The sequence below is a fragment of the Echinops telfairi genome, unplaced genomic scaffold (assembly GCF_000313985.2).
Source record: "Echinops telfairi isolate 266 unplaced genomic scaffold, ASM31398v2 ScPeMD7_7469;HRSCAF=8507_0, whole genome shotgun sequence".
Taxonomy (NCBI): Eukaryota; Metazoa; Chordata; class Mammalia; order Afrosoricida; family Tenrecidae; genus Echinops; species Echinops telfairi.
Window position 1 is genome coordinate 31,591,796 of NW_022111372.1, and position 6,912 is coordinate 31,598,707.

General features: G+C 41.3%; 1 non-coding gene across 1 annotated transcript; it reads right to left on the minus strand.

Annotated features, from left to right (window-relative positions):
* Positions 1 to 6,806: 6,806 nt before the first annotated feature.
* Positions 6,807 to 6,912, minus strand: LOC115873608. The gene has a single exon (XR_004048504.1). It is a non-coding gene; the product is annotated as a U6 spliceosomal RNA (small nuclear RNA).

Below are 6,912 nucleotides of genomic sequence, written 5' to 3' on the forward strand. Positions count from 1 at the left end.
GGGGGGGGGTGGAACTGGGGAAGAGAGCCACTTTTATGGAGAGCTTACCAGGGTATTGCTGTTGTTTTCATTTGTTGAGATGGGCTGTATACAGTGTGTTTCTTTAAGAATCAAAAAAATCCCTCCAGATTCCTTGTCCCTCAGAATGAAATATTGGTCTCAGTGACTAAAAAGAAGGAAAAGTAAAACTGAAATGAACTTGGTGTCTGTAGTGATAAACAAGTTCATTTCATATATGTGAAAAATGCATAAATAAACATCACTATCACATACAAGTAAAATTTTGATGAAGATCATTGAAAAATAAGATAGTTGCAGCAGTATGTCAACAGGGAACTGCTAGAAAAACAAGTTTAATTCAAAATGGGATAAGAAACAGGATTTCATTGCTGATGTCGGAGGGATCTTGGCTTGTTGGGTGGAAAACAGACAATACCAGAAAGAGGCTACTTGTGTTTTATTGACTATGCAAAGATACTCAACTGTGTGAATCATACCAAATTGTGGGTAATATTGAGAAGAATGAGGATTCCAGAACACTTCATTGTGCTCCTATGAGAGCTGTACACAGACCCAGAGACAGTCCTTGAAACAGAACAAGGGGACACTGTATGATGTAAAATCAGTAAAGGTGTTCATTGGGGCCTGTATCCTTTAGCATCCTCATTCAATCTACAAGCTGAGCACAGAATCCGGGAAATTGGACTATATGAAAATGAACTAGCCATCTGGGTTGGAGGAAGTCTCATTAGCAATCTTTGCTTCCCAGGTGGTACAACCTTGCTGGCTGAAAGTGAGGAGGACTTGAAGCACTTGCTGATGAAGATCAAGGACTGCAGCCTTAAGTACTTATCATACCTCAATGCAAATACAACCAACATCGTCACCACTGGGTCGATAGGCAGCATCATGATAAAAAATATTTTCAATAGAAGTCTCCAAAATTGATGGAATACTAATTAAAATTTTTCAACAAATGGATGGAGCACTGGAAGCACTTCCTCATCTATGCCAAAAAAATTTTAAGATGCTAGCTACCTGACCGACTGGGAGAGATCTCTGTTTGTTTGGAAGCAGAAAAGGTTGAAGTTATCAAGAATTTCATTTTACGTGGATCCACAATCAATGCTCTTGGAAGCGGCAGTCAGGAAATCGAATCAGGAGAGATCAGGCGCGGTCAGAAGGTCAGCAAGAAAGAAATGGATTGACCCTGACTGCAGCAATGGGCTCAACCCATTGTGAGGATGGTGCCGAACTAACTAGCTGACACCTGAAAACACTGAATATTTCATGCAAATAGGATCATACACACGGTGCTGGAAAAGAAAGTTGAATATACCGGGGACTGTCAGAAGAATAAACACATCAGTCTTGGAGGGAGTTCAGCCAGGCTGCTCCTTAGAAGTGAGGATGGTGAGACTTCGTCTTCCTCTTTTTGGACATGTCATCAGGAAAGACTAATTGCTAGACAAGGACGGTTTGTTTGGTTAAGTGGAGGGTCAGAAAAAAAATGAGCAAAACCGTCCATGAGACATAGTGTCATGGTGACTGCACATAGGTCTCAAACAGAGCCAGGATTGTGAGGACGGTGCAGAAGGAGGAAATGCATCTTTCTATGAGGCATGAGTCTCTGAATGACCATGCATGCGTGACCATGAGTCAGAGCCAAGTGGATGGCAACGAACAATCAGATCATACAATATCTGGCTTATCCCACTGAGTATACTGTTTTCTAGGCTCATCCATGTGGTAGTACTTACAGCTTCATTTTCTTTGATAGCTGTATGATACTTCTGGCTCATTTGAAATCTACTTTCCTTTGTTTTTCATTATTAAGTTGCCAGGTTTTTTTAATCATCATTTCTCAGATAGACGCAAAATTTGTAAATATTTTTTTTCCAGTCTGTGGCTTGCCTTTTTGTGTTAACCGTGTCTTTTGAAGGCTGGAAATTTTTATCTTCTTGTCCAATTGACCAAGTTTTTCTTTTGTAACTCAAAAATCTTTGCATAAATGAAGGTTGGGGGAATTTTCTCCCGTGCTTTTGTCTACCTGTTTTGTGTTTTTGCTTGGATGTTTAGGGCTAAGATTAATTTTATTTGGCGTTTTTGTGTATATGAGAGTAAGGGATAAAGCTTACTCATTTTCCATATGTACGTATAGTTATTCCAGCACTCCCTATTTAAAACATCCTTTCCTCATTGAATTGTCTACACAATTTAAAAAAATCATTTTATTGGGGCTCTTACAGCTCTTATAACATTCCATACATCAACTGTATCAAGCATATGTGTACATATGCTGCCATTTCCAAAACATTTTCTACTTGAGCTCTTAGTATAAGCTCCTCTTTTTTCCCCTCCCTCCCCCACCCTCTCACCCTTGTGAATCCTTGATCAATGGCATATTGTTATTATTATTTCCTATCTTACACTACCAGTTGTCTCCCTTCACCCACATTTCTGTTATTCATCCCCTTTGGGGAGGGGGGCTATATATCCAACTTTGTGATGGGTTCTCCCATTCTCTCCCTTCGCCCTCCCTGACCACACCCCTATCCTCATATCATTACACCCACTACTGTTCCTGAGGAGTTTATCTGTCCTGAATTCCATGTGTAGAGATTGCTTATCTGCACCCGGTCTAGTCAGATTTGTAAGGTAGAACTGGGTCCTGGTAGTGGGGGTGGGGTGGGGAGAAAGCATTCAGGAACTAGAGGAATGATGGGTGTTTTGACAGTGCTATACTGCACCGTGGTTGAATCATCCCTTCCTTCTAACCCTTCTCCAGATGGGCTTTGGGTCTCTACTCCCATCCCCTTCATTCACATCAATACAGTTTTTAAAAATTTTAATCTTTTGATACCTGATACCTGATCCCATCGACACCTCATGATCACACGGACTGGTGTGCATCTTCTGTATTGGTTTATTTGCTTCCATGCTGGATGGCTGCTGGTTTAACTTCAAGCCTTTAAGACCTCAGATGCTTTACCTTTTGATAGCTGGGCACCATCTACTCTCTTCATCACATTGGCTTATGCACCCATTTTGTCTTCAGTGATTGTGTCGGGAAGGTGAGTATCATACAGTGCCAGGTTATTAGAACAAAGTCTTCTTGTGTTAAGGGAGGCCTTGAATAGAGGTCCAAAGTTTGTCTGCTATCTTAATACTTAACATATAAATGTATGTACATTGGTCTCTATCTCTTTCATTATCAGTAGTATATTTACATATACTATAGCTATATTTACATAATTAGCTTGCCTCCTCCTTTCTTTCCTCTATTTCCTTTCACCTTCCTCCTATCCCACTATCATGCCCACTCTCCATTGGGCTCTCAGTAATTCCTCTTAGATATATTGCACTTGATTAACACCCGCTCCCCCAGGCATTAAACACCCTACTCACCATAAACTTTAGACTTCTTATTGTTCCCTTATCCCTGAGTTTGTTGGCTCCCCACTCCCCCACCCCTCCCATGTCCCTCTGAACCGCTGGTCCCATTGTTTTCCCCTCAGGATTGTTCATCCAGCCTATCTTATGTAGATAGACATCGGGTAAAAGAAAAAGGAAAAGCAAAACCCAGCAAGAAACAAAACAAAACGATAGTTCCAGGTCTGTCTGTTGACCCTTATGTATGTATGCTTTCCATCAAGTCTGATGAGGTGCCTAGCCCTGCCCCCCAAGTCAGAAGTCTATATTCAGGATTCCTCTGGGACTTGGCTACTTTTCCCCCCTTGCTGCCCTGCTGCACTCCCTTTGTGTTTCACCCCACTGTGCATGGGGCAGACCGGGCACACTTTCCACACAGCGTCTCCAGTGCTGTCCCAGTAGTGCTATGGGTCAGTGAGGGAATGGCCTGTCTTGTGGTGGGGCCAGCCCTATGGTCCTCTCTGTGCATTGGCTGCTCTGAGTAGGGATGTCATCCCTGGGGCTTGGTGGGCCAGTATGAAGTTCTCTCTCTCTCCTTCCTTCCTTCTGAGTTCACTCCTGTGTGGTCTGGACAGACCCGCTCTCTCCCTGGACTATATCCTCAGTGCTGTCCTCTGTGTTGCTTTCTTCTGGGGAGGGGCCTAACATAGCTCAGCTTGGGCCAGATCCCATCATCCTCTCTGTTAGTTCACTGCTCCATGCCAGTGTGTTGTGTCTTGGCAATTTTGTGGCAACTATCTGCTCAAAAAATATGTTGCTTTAATTCTGGCCTCAGTTCTATTTATAGATTTAAATGTTGTCCTTAAACCAAGGCTGCCTTGTTAGACTAGCTTTCTAGTAAGTCTTGAAAACAGCCAATGGAAGTTGTCCAACTTTGTTTATCTTATCCAAAAATATTTGGGCTCTACTAGGTCCTTTATATTTTCATGTACAGTTTAGAAAGTATTTGCCAATTTCTACAAAAAGTACTTCTGGGATTTTGACTGGCATTGTCATGATTCTGTGGGTCACAATGGGGAGGAGGGACAACAATATTGAGTTTTATGATCCACGGACATGGTATATCTTTCTATTTATTTGGATTTCCTATCATTTCTCTCTTCAATATTGTCATTTTCTGAGTGCAGTTTGTCTACATGCGCTGTTAGATTTATCCTCAAATATTCCATGATTCTAACTGGTACAGTTAATGACATATTTTAAAAATTTCACCTTGTAACTGTTTGTTACCAACATGGACACACATGAACAGCTGCTTTTTTCATATTGGCTTAATATTCTGCACCCTTCCTAAATTCACTTGTCATTTCTAGTAGGGTTTTCTGCATACACAATCATAGATGAATGAAGACAGTTTGGTCTCTTCCTGCCCAGACTGAGCACCTTTTATGTCTTTACTTGCTGTGCACTGGCTAGGATCCCTGTGCAGGACTGAATGGAAGTGTGAGAGAGAGAGTACATGCCTGCTTCATTCTCGAGCTTTAGGAGAAAGAATGCAGCTTTTCACCATTGAGTGTGATGTTAGCTGTGATATCATGTTGATGCTTTTTAATCTGACCAAGGAAGTTTCCCTCTCTCCAGTTGATGAAGAGCTTTTTATTGGTCTGTTTTACAACTATGAATGGGTGGTGAAAGTTGACAATTGTATTCACTACATCTTTAGAGAAGCTACTATGACTGTTCTCCTGCTAATATGGTGAATTACGTTTATTTTCAAAGGTCAAACTATTCTGGAATAAACATCACTTAGAAGATATGATCTTTTAAAACTGTTTCTGCATTTGTCTTGCACATATATATATATGCACGAATTCTGTCCTGTGTTCATGAAGTGTATTTATCTGTGGTTTTCTGTTCTTGTGGTGTGTTTGTCTGTTTTTTGAGGGGAAGCAGATGGGAATAACATCACCCTAATAAAGTGAACAGAAAAGTAGTGTTCCCTCCTCCTTCATTTCTTGGGTAATCACTTAAAGTTACAAATTTACTCCTAAGTACTACTTTAGCTGCCTGCCATAAAATTTGAAATGTGTTTTCCTTTGAGTTTTATAAGTTTTTGTTTCATGAATCATAAAGCCCTGTTATTAGGTGTATTGAGACACACTTATTAAATATCCCTCTCTACTCATACTAACATCCTTTACCCTGAAGTGTCTTTGGTCTGATATTTATATCACCACTTTAGTTTTCTTAAGGGACTGTGCCTGGGATATAGTTTCCCATCCTTTTGCTCTAACCTAGCATACATTTATAGGTGAAGTGTATTTCTTGTCGCTGCATGGAACTGGATCTTGCTTTCTAATCCAGTATGGAAATCTCTACCATTTTGGCCACTTACATCTCATGCAATAATTAGTGAAGAACCTTGGTGGCTCTGGGGGTAAGCTTTGAAGTGCCTAACTGGGAGGTTGCTGGCTCAAATCTACCAGCTTCTCTGGGAAAAAGATGAGCCTGTCTGCTCCCATGAAGATCTACAGCCTTGGAAGCACTAGACAGGACCCCCATGGGTCAGAAACCACTCAGTGGTAGTTTTCTTTTCTTTTTTCCTAAATAGTAATTACTGATATGGTTTCAAGGGAGTGTTTTCTAACTCCTCTCTATGATTCCATCTGTTCTTGTTCTCCTTTCCTCGCTTTCATATCACCAATTAGATCAGTTGTGTATTATTACAATTCTTTTAAAAAATCTCCAGGAGACACCCCCTCAATGAAGGGTTGAGGGGAGGAGATGAGCCAATCAGGGTGCAGGGTAGCAATGATGAAGCATATAACTTTCCTCTAGTTCTTAAATGCTTCCTCCCCACTATCATGATCCCAATTCTACCTTACAAATCTGGCTAGACCAGAGGATGTACATTGGTACAGATAGCAACTAGAAACACAGGAAATCCAGGATAGATGACTCCTTCAGGACCAGCAGTGAAAGGGGTGAGGCCTGGAGGGTGAAGGGAATGTGGGGTGGAAAGGGGGAACCAATTATAAGAATCTAGGTATTTCCTTCTCCCTGGGGGAGGGAGACATCAGACAGTGTAACTTATGACAAAACTATAGTAAGTCGTGAATTATGAAGGGTTCATGAGGGAGGGGCGTGGAGAGGGAGGGGGAAAATGAGCAACTGATATTAAGGGCTGAGGTGAAGGGCAAATGGTTTGAGAATGATGAGGGCAGCAAATGTACATACGTGCTTGACACAATGGATGGATGTATGGATTGTGATGAGAATTGTACGAGCCCCAATAAAATGATTTAAAAAAAAAATCTCCAGGATTGGTTTATTAGTTATTTCTCTTTGTTTTATTGTTGATTTACTATTGTTGCTGCTCTTCATGCTGACATATGTTATCATTCGCCCTCCACTTGAAAAGTTTTCTTTTGTAAAAAAAAATGGAACAGGTCAGGAATTTGCATGTCATCCTGGTGCAGGGGCCGTCTAGTCTTCTCCGTGTCATTCCAATTTCAGTGCATGTGCTGCTGAGGTGAGCCC